This window comes from Fundulus heteroclitus, chromosome 2, assembly GCF_011125445.2.
Source record: "Fundulus heteroclitus isolate FHET01 chromosome 2, MU-UCD_Fhet_4.1, whole genome shotgun sequence".
NCBI classification, from domain to species: domain Eukaryota; kingdom Metazoa; phylum Chordata; class Actinopteri; order Cyprinodontiformes; family Fundulidae; genus Fundulus; species Fundulus heteroclitus.
In genome coordinates this window covers 17,279,867-17,293,909 of record NC_046362.1, presented here as the reverse complement: position 1 = coordinate 17,293,909, position 14,043 = coordinate 17,279,867, and the positions used below count along the sequence as shown (strand labels likewise).

The window sequence follows — 14,043 nt, the reverse complement described above, 5'->3', positions numbered from 1 at the left end:
TGCATTATTCATGTGTCTTCAACATGGGGATTCTAATGAGAGTCTGGTGGCTTTATTTGGAGCTGGAGTTATGGAAAGCAAGAGTGACCTGGACTTGAGTGCATGGTCAAAATGGACCAACTAAGCTAGTCAGAATTCAAATACTTATGTTTAAATTAAGGTCCTTCAAATCACACGCATTCCTCACAAATTTGTATTTCTTATTCTTGTTGGTCTTATGTTTATGACTCTGCATTCATTAGTCATTGTCTTAAGCATATTTTTACATTGGCTTTGAGAATTAGCAAGAGAAATTAGATCATTCTGTATTCTGTGGATTTCTTCTGTAGCATTTTTTTTCTTACACTTCAAAAGTTTCCTAATAGCACAATAGGCCATTTCATAAAAAATTCTGTGGATTTGACACCCCCTCTGGAGAGCTGCTTTCACATCAAGCAGCTACGGCCCGTGGTTAAATGCTCAAATTTACTGCTAGCCTTGTAATAAGCCAGTGCAGCAAAATAAGGATTATCACCCTGCGGCCCGCTGGTTCAGTAGGACGCTGAAGCAAAGGCTGAGCATCCATCCCATTACCACCACACATCCCTTGAAGAGCAAGCAGCAGGCTGCAGCTGAGCATATTGTCTTCATTCTCGAATCAGAGCAGGCAATAACATATTCAGACTGAAGGGCCTCAATTAGACACTTTAAAACTCTGTGTAATTGGCATCTTTCTGCAGATCGCCTGTGGATATGTAATGCTCAAATTAACACAGCTCAACTTTCTGTCTGTAGTGCTGCGATTGTTGCGCAGCTCGGTGCCAGCAAGGTAACAGACGCCGAGATTTTTGCATTTCAGTCTCTGTTCAGCCAGGCATCGCTGAAGTCCTATACATTTCCAACATTGTGCACTCGTATAAGACCAATGCATATGTCTGGCCTATCTAGTACACGCATTTGATGCAGGGAAGCAGTCGGGAATACAAATGCACATATTCACTTTGAGCATTTCTTTTTTTATTTTAACAAAATAGACATTTCTTACTAAAGTAAGTATTCTTTTTCTTCCATTCCATTCATTTATTTAATCAGTTATGCTTATTTCAGGAACCATTGTAGACCTTTATTTTACTTTTTTTCTAAATGTACATAAATAATTAAAATCTCTTTGAGAAATGGGAACGCTAACGTTTTGAACATTGGTTGGTTACAGCTCAGAAAAGTAATCATTTTATTCTCTATTTTACTGTCTTTACACATTTTCTCTAAATGAGAAAGTAGTTTTTTTCTATCATATCTAGCACCATCCTCTTATTGAACATTAAAACAATCCTGAATAGGGCAAACTGTATGATGAAAACAAAAGTTAGTGCTTTTGTACTAAAAAATCATTTGAAACTAGAAAACTTGATCATGCCGTATCGTGGAACCTAGAGGAAGTTTTTTTTTTTTGTTTCCACAACTTGCTTTAAAGTAATAACGAAACGGACTAAACTGTCTTCTACAGGCCGGAAAAGCATTTTTGAATTTGGGTGAACTCAATGCTAAATCATCCCTAAGCACCACTCTACATTATGGAAATGTCCCGATCCTCGCAGAAACAAGTGTTTCCTCTGTCCACATTAGCTCTATAGCAGCTCCTTGCTGCTTCACTGCAGCTATGTAGACAGGCCTGACTGCTCTCCAATCCAAACATGTCAACCTCATCATGTCTTTTCTGCAGGCACGCGTGGCCCTGCGTTTGCCTCAAGGGAACAAACACATGTTTATCAAAGGGAAGCCCAAACCTTTGCCCCGGGAGTTTGAGTCGTCTTAGTTTAAAGAGCATGGCTTCCAGGAGGGACCTAGTTAGTGGCCAGGACCCGCAGAGCCCACAAGAGTTCCAGCCGGGCCCCGCAGCCAGACGCTGATGGGCTGTAAGCGAGGGCTTGTCACACCTGCGCTGTTTAAGGAGCAGCTGGGGGTGCGGTTCAGGCAGGGGTCCCCGCTTGTGGATCAGACAGCGGTTCTGTCTTTGTGAAGCCGTGCTGCTATCCTCATAAATGTTTCAGTGGAGCGCTGTGAGGTCTTCCTGGAGAGCCGGGGGTGTAATCCCGCTCTCCTGAAGCCGTGCTGCTGCTTCGCCTTGCCACGGGGATGTGGCCTCTCGTCGGGGGGGCTGAGATGTGGTCAAGCAGAAGTAGATGCTGGACTTCCTGGCGACGACGCTTTCCTTTCTTTACAGGCGTGTTTAAAAGTCAGATGGATGCAGAACTTCTTTGTCCCTTTCTTGCGTTCGTTGTATTGACATTCTTCCAGCTTAGTGTCTTCCGTTAGCTCTTTGTTTTTTTTACTGCACATCACTGACACTTGTAGTACTGCTTAGTCAGACAGACACCTTCCAAAGCAGATACACTCTGTGCTCATGAGGTTTTATCTTCTCTGCTAAACTACACTGACACTTCAGTCAATATTTATACCTTTACTTTGTGTTCCCGACTTAAACTATGTACACTGCTGGTCAGAGGTTTATCTACCTTCACATCCATACATCAGCACGAAGATGATATGTATGTGGAGTTTTTAGTCATTCATTTGAATCATTTCTTTGGAGTGCATTTGGTGCACAGCTTTGAAATAGTCGTGGGTTTTCTGTAATTCACACAGCATCCAAACTTGCATTCAAACGTTTTAGATGAATGTCTCCTAGCGAGTTGCAGAGAAACCACACAGTTCCTGTAACCTTCAAGAAGCTGCTGGTATAATTCTGACAGATATTGGAGCAAACTCCTTACCAGAAATAGTGAAACTAATTGAAATGAGGTGGTTTTCTGGCACACATCTGGTAATCTTCGGGCGCCATTCCAAAGGCTTAATGTCAGCCTGCTTAATGCATCCGACACATGTTTTGGTGCGTGTTTGGGATCCTCGTGCTGTTGGAACACCCAAGGCTTTTGTCCAAGTTTCAGCCATCAAGTTTCATTTGAGGAGTCTTCTGTTTGTATATTTTCATTCGTTTTGTGAAAGTTGTAAGTGCCATTAGCAATAAAACAGACCAACAGCATGATGCTGCCACCACTATGCTTAACAGTTTGTACAGTGGAGGCTTCAAGCATCCAAACGTACATCTTTGTTATTTTGACCAAACAGCTACATAGATTTTGTCTTGCCTAACCATAAAATCATTTGCCTGAAGGCATTTCCTTTGACCAGGTTGGCAGCAGTAAGGCACGACAAACAATTTCTGTTTTGCTTGTTGTGCTTTCTTGGTTGGCATCTTCCCAGTCCATCCTACTGAAGTCTTCTTAGGGTGAACAGTGATGCTGGTATCGAAGCATCTGCTACTTTATAAAGGCTTGAGACTTTATTGTTTCTGGGTTGTTCTTGAATATCCAAACCATTTTTCTTTCATCTGAGGGTGTCAGTTTAGCTCAGATGGTTTTATATTGGATATATTTAGGTGTTCCAACGTAGCAATGCTATTAAACATGCATGAAAATAGTTTGTTGCTCCAGAAAATGGAAAAAAAAAAAACTTACTGTGGCCCTCATCTCAAACTTTTAAACATGTATGACATTCTAAAAACCTTGTCTTTCAAATAAGAGTGAACCACTTTCATTTAGCTACACCATATCTTAAAAGCAAAGTAGTTCTTATATTCACCAATAATTGAGTCAGAACCATGTCAGAACCAAAAAGGGTGTGGTTTTCTTGCAACTTGATAAGGTTCATTTAATATATAAGTGTGGGGTGTTTGTATAATTTGACCCTGTGAATTATAGAAATTGAAATTCAAACTTGAAGAGAGATACTGTATAATCACTGCTTTATGAAGAAAAGAATCGTCAATAAAAGGCCAAAATAAACATCCATACTGATGAGGTTCTACGCTTCTGACCAGCAAATTGGGACTTCCTTGTTAGTAAAAAAACAAAACAACAGACAGTCAAAGTATTGTGGTTTTCTTAAGCTTACCTTAGGTGAATTGTGGATGTACGTTTGTCTGTAAAGGAAAAGCTACATTGTGCGGATGTTTCTTAAATGAGGAGTTTGTATGTGAAATACAGTGACAGTTTTTGCCCTGAAAAAAACTAAACAAAACACTGGAGCTGCTGCTTCTTCCACTCGCTGACCAAGTAAAGGTTACGTTTGCATAATTATCTGTTAAATTGCTGGGCCTCTGCCAGTGTGCTGGCTTTTTTTTTTTTTTGTTAAGCTGTGGATTTCACATTAAATTTGTTTCAGAGATACTGGCGAAGACATTACAAGGCAGACAAAGTGCAAACTCAAGGAATTCTGCGGGTTAACCTGATAATAGTTTGCGCTCGTAAACACTTTTCTGCCCACACGCATTAATGTGGGCTCATTTGCAGAACTATTTAAAATAAATCACGATGCTCTTTAGTAACAAGAGTACTTGCAATGATTAAGGGAGTTGATTAAGTTACTGAAAATAAAATATGGGTTTTAGGGAGAAGCAGGAGTTCTGTAACGTCAGGTGTTCCACCTAATTGACTTAAATATCACCAGTTTTCCAAGAACACCTTACCTACGTTCTGTAGGGTACAAAACATAGTTATAGTTGATCATATTTAATAATAACGAGCAAATAGGAACTTTTTAATCATAAAAGATTGCATCTCCGGTGAACAACACATGTGGGATGGAGGGGTCCCATCTGCGTTTTTACAGTCCATTGACAGTGGAAGTGTAATAATGCCCCTCCCCCTTTCCTGAATGCCTCACTTCCTCCCCCATCTCCATCCTGTTTTCATCTCCCGGGCTTCAGCTGCGGCCCTCTAAAATGTTCTACCGCTGAACAATTAACTGAGAGACTGTGAACTGTGATTCACGTAATTAATATTACATGCATAGGTAGTAAAAGGAAGATAAAAAAAAGAAAAGGGAAACATAAAGTTAATTTTAATTGAATCAATCCCCAGGAACAGGTCAGAGAAGCACGCTGGATGCACAGTGCCCTGCAGAGATATTAAAATAACTTGAACTTTTTTTTTTTATTTTGTCACAATACAGCCACAAAGCTTCTATGGGGTTTATTGGAATATTATGTGATGCATCAAAACTGGTATTATGAAGTAGAAAATTATACATGGTTTTCAGTTGTTGTTTTTTTAACAAAATAAAAATCTGAAAGGTGTGGCATGCATTTGTGGTCAATCTTTTGTAACACCACCTGTAAATATACATTTCTAATTTTTTGCTGCAACCCAACTCAGATGTATCTGGCAACTAGGATCTGATAGGACTGTACAGAGACGTCTGGGTGCAGCCCAGATTTTTGCGACTGTGCTGACTGCAAGTGCCTACAGTGACAACACAACCTGCATTCAAAGGGTGGCACCAAACTATAGAATTACAAAGAATACATCATATAACCTGGATTAGCTATCTCTCAGGTACCACAAGAACTCAAACTGAATATGACATCCTTGAGAGAAGTCACTTAATTGTTTATTTTCTGTTTTTTCTTCTCCTACTCTTCTGAGCAGATTTTGTACACACCTCTGAATCATCACTCCTTTCTAGGTTGTACGACAAACTTAATATCTCTGAGCCAATATTAGTGGATATAGGCACATCGGCATCAGTGAAGTCCAAGCATCTCTTATTCACAGGCACGGAGTGGCAGGCGTGTTTTCTTCTACAGTTCCCTTGTACATAGCTTCAGCCATCTTCCCATCAATGCAGACCAGCTTCCCTGTTGATTATTTAAAAAAAACATCCCAACAGCATGATGCTGCCACCATCATGTTTCACCGCGGGCTTGATGTGTTCAGGTTGATGTGCAGTTTTAGTTTCCCATCACAAAAAGCTTTTTCCATGTTGGGCAAAAGGTTCAACTTTGGTCTTACCTGAGCGGAGCTGTTTGCTGTGTCCACTCATATAGCATGTTTGGAACTGCAAATGGGTTAACATAGCACGCTACATGTTTCAGAATTATACCAGTAAAAGAACAAAAAATAAATATATTATAAAGCGGGGATCATTTTCCCTTTCCTTCACAAGTATGCGTGTCTTTGTGCTGATCTATAGCACACAATCCCAATAGAATACATTGAACTGTGTAGTTTTAAAGTTAAAAAAGGTGAAAAAGTTCTAAGGTGGTAAATATCTTTGTATGACAACTTCTCTTTAATTTCATGTCCTTATAATGAAGTGCAGAAATAAAGGTGAAAGTGCTTTTTTTTCTCCCCCCAAAGCACGTTGCCCACACACTGAACCTCCTTCTGTGAGACCGCCTTCAACTATGCACTTATCTCTTCTCTCAGTGCTGGCTTTGTGTTGTGGGAAATGCAGTATTTAGGAGGAACTGTGCAAGAGACTCTTGAATCAGTAACTTTGTTCCATATGACAATGTCTGAGCTCTACAGGGTGTTGCGCTTTGGCATACAGTCTCAGTTATCCCTTAATGGCAAATCTTGCACTCGCTGTGTGTGTAGACTTGCACATCAGTGGTGGGTAGACGGCTCCTTTGAAACTGACTCTAGCACGAGTGTTTGTGCCCACTCCTGCTGCATTTGCAGCGATGGGCAGCCTCTGATCAGCCTGAGCCTCGCATGCAGAGAGCTGGCGCAGCCTCGTATCCTATTCCATGTTCAAAAGTAAAGCAGACCTCTCGCAGCCCCTCGTCTTTGATATGCTCTTCGGCACCAGAGCCATTTCTTTGTGACTGTGCATCTTCTGACGGAGAATAAAGGAAGGGCTCACTGAAATTCATTTACAAGGAGCAATTTATTTTAAAAAAAACACGAGTGGTTTATTTCTCCAATTGCTGCTGTTTCTTGAGCTCGTTGGTGTGTTTCACAAGAAAGGTACGACAGCAGCAGCACAAAGTGGAGAATTAAAAGGGCTCATGCATTTAAGCCTCCAGCGCTGGTTGGATGAACAACTGAGCTAGGATTAGCAGTAGAACAATGGTTTCCCCACAATGAGCATCCTCCATATAGAACATTGCTATATCTGCTGCAGAAGGGAAGCTCACCTACAGAATAAACCCCAAAAAGGGAATAAATATACGCATTCAACATGAACTGACAAGCTTAAGCAACTCAAGCAGTCACCGTCTGTGTGGTGTTTCATCTGCTCTTCCGACTCAAAACATTGCAACATTGATCTCGCAGGTTCAGTTACACCGTTTTTAATGGGATAAAAATGATGGGAATGATCTACATGAGGGGTTATGGTTTACATCAATCTGCCTGGAATGTGGTCTGCCCACTTCCAAAGACGAATCGCAGAACAAATTAAATCAAATTCATTTTGGCAAGAGAAGTCTCTGACCAACCACGGCATCTCGGAGGAGTCTCTGTCTTGATGATTTATACCACCACAAAGACCTCTGAGATTTTGCAGTTGAGGCCGATATCCAAGGCGTTGTTTCATTGTGTCCCTTGGATGCCTAATATAGGGAGAAGTGGGAATGAGGACTCTCTCGGAAAAATGATATAAATTATGTGAAAGGAAAACCATATGTCCAATTTACTGAGATAGTCTAAATAATTTAGTTAGATTTTCTGCCTTTTCACCTCTACCATAAGGATAAATACTGTAACTCAGACCTTGAGTTGGTGAGTCAGTGTTTGTTTTCATCGGTTGTCATGAAAACAAAGCAAGGCAGGGAATAGGGTCAACCTCTCTGCATAGCTACACTCCCATGTGTTAAACGCGGATAAAGTCAGAAGGGATTGTCAACTTATGATGATGATAACCATACTTTTTAGATGCACTCTCAGTACATCTTGGATATCAGTTAAAACTGGGAAAGAAATGCCTAATTAGCTGTTTGAAGCTCAATGTCGTCTGTACACGATGCAGCAACAATTTATAGTCTTTTTCAGATTACTTCATGAGATTCTAACTCATAGTGACTTACAAACGTGTTGAGTTTAATTGGCTTTAGTATTTTTGTATTTTGCCAAACAACAGGTTAGAGATTAGAAACATTCCTTTAACCGAATAGCGGATGATGTACCTATAGCTTTCAGTGCCCGTATTCATAAAGAATCCTAAGACTAAAAGTAGCTCTTAGTGACGTCATATCAGGATAAAATCTTAAAATTTCCTGAATTCTAAGAGTTTTCTTAGAACTTTACCTCTGTTAGATAAAAGTTATTCACAAAGCACAGTAGGCCTGAAGAGAGCTCCTAAAAGGAAAAATGTTAATAGTAGTGAAGAGGACTTTTAGCGAGCCTACAAGTGTTTTGAGCAGGTAAAATGGTGGAGAGGCAATTGGCTGATCCAGCACATGAACAGTGAAAGAAATGAGCACACACATTTGTTCAACAATAATACAATTATTAATATTTCAATGAGATAAACTTTAGCTTCCTCCATAGAGGGAAATTAATTAGTTTCAGCTGCCAGACGGGTTACAAGTACAGCTCTAGTAACGTAATTTTATTGAGAATAGATACATAGATCACAGGAAATATATTAAATAATCATGAATAGAAATTGGAGAAATGTACAAAGAATACAGTACAGAGGAATTTTTATATTATGTACAGACAGTAAAATACTCTCAATAATAAACATTTAAGAAGAAATTGAAAAGTCGCAGAAAAATATATAGGCAACATAAATACACATGCTGGACAAGACAAAAGAAGTGAGAAAGTGTTTTCTGTATTGTACATGATAATGCCAGTAGTAGGGATGGGTACCTTTCACATTTGAACCGATACGGTACCGATACCCGATACCTGGGAATCGATACCGGTACTTAATGGTACCTATTTTTTGGTACTTTAGTGTGTTTATGTAGTGATAAATGCATGTTTATTAATAAAATCTAAAAAAGTTTCAGTTTAATACATTTATTTCTCAATATGGAAACTTGTTTGATTCTACAACCTCTATTCTATTAACTAGGGCTGGGTATCATCTAGGATGAGCCGATTCGATACGATTCTCGATACACAGCTCACGATACGATACGATTCTCGATACATAGCTCAGCTTGATTTGATTCCAATATCGATATTTATTACTTTGAATTAATGCTCAGTGATTCAATCACCAAAATCAGCCAAATATTATGTTTATGTTCTATTTATTGATCACAGACATATTAACAGGAAAATAAAGTGCATTTGCTTCAATGCATTTAACGTGTCACAGAAACCAAAAATGTGCCCAAACATCTGATTTTAGGGTCAAAGGAGCTTCTAAAATCCTGTCGGCCGTTCCACAAATTCGTCTCACTCGCTCTCCTTCGCTGTGAACTGTAATGGTTGCGCTGTAATAACGCCCCCTAGGGTCTTCGGTTCTCCACAATCACTATCAAGCTATTTCTGGATAATGTTCACCTAAACTAGTGCACTTTCACATCTCCCACAGGTGCTGGGTCCCAGGTATTAAGTGTTCACTTATATACAGTAATCTTGTAATTTATTTATTTATTTATTTATGTTCTTTCACTTTCTTTTTTCAAATATCACATTACACATGTCAGCTTACATAATAATATATATGATTTAGCAATGGCATCTAGGTGTTATTCGAGTGTATCTGTTGCTTTATGTCTGTTGGTTGTGCTGTTCTTTTTGTGTCTCTTTCCAGGTGATGGAGCAGACAAAGAAGGTTTTATCATTCTCTCCCTTTTATCTCCTCTTTCTTTCACCTCTACTCTTTTTTTTCTTTTCTTTCACTTTTTGTTCTTCCTTTACTCTCCCATTGTCATGTCCATATAATTTGAAATTCTCCTTGCAGGAATCATAATAAAGCTATTTACAAGCATAAATCAAGTGGAGCACTATGGCGAAAGCCGTTTGCTCCACTTGTAAAAGCAAAATCTGTCGAGCTCTATCTGGCATTGAGACATCAATTCCTATTGCCATATTGCTAGACAGGACACTGGGGGAAAAAAAAAAAAAAAAAAAAAAAAAAAAACCGCCCCCTAGAGGTTGGGAGGTATATCGATATTGAAAGCCAGAATATCGATATTAAATCGTTTTTAAAAATATCGATATTAATCTTTATATCGATTTTTATGCACAGCCCTACTATTAACCTTATTAAATCATTGCTTTATACCAGCAGGCAGTCACAGTAAAATGCTGACAGGGGTGTGCACATTAATATCACAAAGATAAAGTAGTAAAATGACCAGTATGACGAGTAAACATAACAAGCAAATCCAAATGATGATGAGGATGTAAATAAACATTCTGACCTTGTGTGACAATTATTAAACTTTGCTAATTTTCATCATCATGTATGTGATGGACCGAGATAAAAATGCATGAGGAGTCACAGGAAATTATTCAAAAGTTGGGTTTTTTATTTTAACCCAAAAGCCAAAAGTAAAAAATGGTGGGTTCCAGAGTCATAAAAGAGGTCAAAAAAATAAAATAAAACTTTAACTGAAGCAAACTGTGCCCAAACTAACTGACTGCACAACCAAACATAACTGACCTTGAAAGAAATGATACACAAGGGTATATATACACTGGCTGATCAGACCAATAACACAATAGGGGTAATTAAAACCAAACAAACACTCACAAATGACAAAACAAAGCAGTACAGTTAAGTTTAGAAATAAACTAATCTAAGAACAATGAAAAACACAAAACCTCTAAATACAAACCCTAATTGAAATACAAAGCTGCCATCTTTTGTCTGGCCAAACTCCCAGGCACCATGGAAGGTAAGAAATAAAGATTAGTAACAAAAACACAAAAAAGATATGGATAATTGACTAAGTACAAAAGTGAACTTAATGTGCGCGCTTACAAATAGAACACAAGTACTTAAACTAAGAATAAAGTTGTATTGCAAACTAAAGTGTGCATATACTGATTGATAAATGAAAACTGCATGTGTGGTACAGACTTTTAAGGTGTGGCCATGGGTTTGGCCATCACAATGTCACAGATTTCTTAATCCAGTCTAATTGGTTAATTTCTCTCCTTTGATCACTAGGAACACATTGGTGGTTTTGCCCTTGTACTATCAACCAATCACAGCTCTTGAAAGACTGCATCACACCCAGCAACAGCTCATCGCTTAGATAAAAATGTATATCGTCTCCTTACTCAGAGTCGCCGTCTGCAGTAGCCTACTCCTGTGCCTTCTGCAGCAAAATACCCAAACAACATGATGTTACCAACCAAAAATCTTACTTTATGTTTGCTTGTGAAGTTGAAAAAAAAAAAACAACAACGATGAAAACGATCTGCTTCACACAATCCACTTCACAATTGTTTTGTGCTGGTCTACCACATAAAATCCCAGTTAAACCATGAACTGTGAGCATGTAAAGTGAAAAACTTCCAGAGGTCCAGAGGTATGAATATTCTTGCACAGCTCTTTGAAATCTAAGATAGAGTAATTGTCGTGCAGTAATCACAGCAGAGTATAATGCTTATTTCAGTCATGCAAACACAGCCAGCAGAACCTAAAAGCGTGCCTCTGTTGACAATTTAAAGCTCTGCTGATTAACAATGGAATAATTATCACTTGACTGTAGATTGCTCTTAGCTGAGTATTTTATCGTAATTATCTTTATGTTAACCAATATATTCCCTCATTCATCTCCCACTTGCACAACATCATTGTGTGTTTTTGACATATTTATATAGTAATGCCATGCTCAGTTAATGAGAAGTGAATGAAAACAAATTTCTTTACATCTTAACTGCAGGGCATATTTAAAACTAAAACCATTTTAATTTAATACAATACTGAATCTTATTATTTTATCAGTAAATACTTAAACCACAAACATGTGGTTTAAGTATTTACTTAAATATATGTGGCTTTTTGTTTGTCTTGGATGCTGTTGAGGGCATTAACTTTCTGAACTTTCATTTGTTTTGCTAGACTATTTGCCGAATTCTGTTTCATTTGTAAAAAATGCAATGTAATATAAATTTGATTTAATTGTCCACAAAATAAAACCACCTTAGGGGTTGCACATGGTCTCCCACAATTTGGCTTTTTAACCAAATATCAAAGGAAAAAACAAGAACAGAGTATACTTTGATAGGTTTTATGTCTTAACAAGGATGGAAATATGTTGTCCAGACTTTATTCTTTATTTCAATATCTAGATGATAAAATCTGAATTCTTGAAAAAGCTAGATGTTATTCTTTGTCTTTGCAGTGTCACATCACACTCCAGCTTTGAAACGTATTTTAGATTTTGTAATAGATTTAATTCAAGATTGTCCAAATGCCTGAAAAAGCTGTGATACAGCCTTTTGTAACAGTATGAAGTCGGCTCGAGCATTGTAAAACATAATTTAGTTAATGTTTTGTACTGTAACATCTGAAATATCATAAAATATAGAAATGTGAATGCGAAGACCTTTTGATTTTAAAACAGAACATTTATAGGAAAGTCAAATATTGACTCCACAATCAATTTTGAAATGAAAACTTAAAATCCAACTTGAATGGAATATGAAAAGGTTATGTCCAGACATATTGCCTTCTCTTGTTGAAAGATTTGCCTGATGCATTGAAGAAAAACATATGGTTCATGTTATTTAACTCAGTTCACGGTCCGTTTTCCGACGAGATATTACTTTAAGATGCATATGCAAAACTTTGTATGCTTTTTTTTTACCCCCTCTCCATTTAAAAATTGAATTATAGCTCAACTAAAACACAAGTTATTTTTTTCTCATGTTTGTTAGCATGAACTAAAATTCAGTTAAAGGAATAGGTGGATGTGTGTATCAGGTGGATGAACTCCCCAGTTCAAACTGAGGTTAACAGTGTTCCCTGATAAATGTGTATTTAAATAACTTATTTAGTAACATGCTATCCAAGTTTTCTTTAAACACTGATCACATTGCTGTGATGTGATTACAGCTTAGTCAGCCGCTCCCAAGTGGCAAAAATGATCTATTATTGCAGCTTTAATATCTTTGCCGTGCAGCAATAATCCCCCCTTGCCCACAACACTTAGTGCAGTTGTAATTTTCTGCTGCTATAAGCTTCTTAATACAGGAAAAAATAAAATTATATATATATATATATATATATATATATATATATATATTATAGAATATATATCTATATCTATATGTATGTATATCTCATATCTGTATAACTTATTATATATATATATAATATATCTAGCTATATCTGTAATATGTAGTTATATATATTATTATATGTCCTGTTCTCTCTCTATATATCTATCCTCACCTCTCATATCTATATATATCTCTTCTCTATGTCTCTCTCTCTCTCTCTCTCTCTATGTATTCTTATTTTCTATGTCTCCCGTTGTGTGGGTAGGTGTGAAAAAACATGGACCTATCTCCTTAGGTGAATCAATTATCATTTAGAATTGTTATTGTTCTAAGTCAGTGTTTCTTTTGACCATGTGTGCATTTTTTGTCAAATTGTGATGTTTTATAAGTTATTGTTATAACTTATGTTATTAAAGACAGAGATCCAGGTTTGTTCAATGGTCTCACCAGACTGCATGCTTTAATGCCCAGCCATCATCATAACTGCAAATAATGTAAGAAAAGCTGAACCGCTATACATCTCCTTCATCTGCTTTACTCCCTTATAATCTCCAGGACAGAGTGGAGCTTTTCACCGACCAGCACGTTTAAACCCATTGGAACCAATTGTAGGAGAAAGGCTGTCTTGGGATGCCCTCATTGGAGAGTGGCTAGGCTCATTAGTTAAATCCCCACCGTGGGCTAATACAGCCCTCCAGGAGTGAAGTGGAGAGGGTGGAGAGAAGACACTTTTTGACTCCTTCTCAGGGGTTTCTTTCCCACATTTTCTTGCATGCATCAGCAGCTAAGAAGGTGATGCATGCACCGGTTTTTAAAGCCGCCTTCAGCGTTCCTTTCAATCCCTGCATCGAGGGGGTGTGTGTGTGTGTGTGGGGGGGGGGGGGTTCACAGAGCTTTGCTGTGGTGCTGGTGGTCAGATGTAATGAATCCATCATGATCAAATTGTGATCGTTGTCTTGGTGTTTATGACAGTGAAAAATGCAAATATGTTACAAAAACACCCCCCACCCCAGATCTTCAGACTTTGAAGGAGAGTAATTTTGCTCAGAGAATTACTGAAACTGCACAAAATATC

General features: G+C 38.0%; 1 protein-coding gene across 1 annotated transcript in view; it reads left to right on the top strand.

The window, feature by feature from the left end:
• Nucleotides 1-14,043, top strand: part of roraa (RAR-related orphan receptor A, paralog a) — a 292,047-nt gene that overhangs the window by 49,397 nt on the left and 228,607 nt on the right. The window lies entirely within an intron of this gene.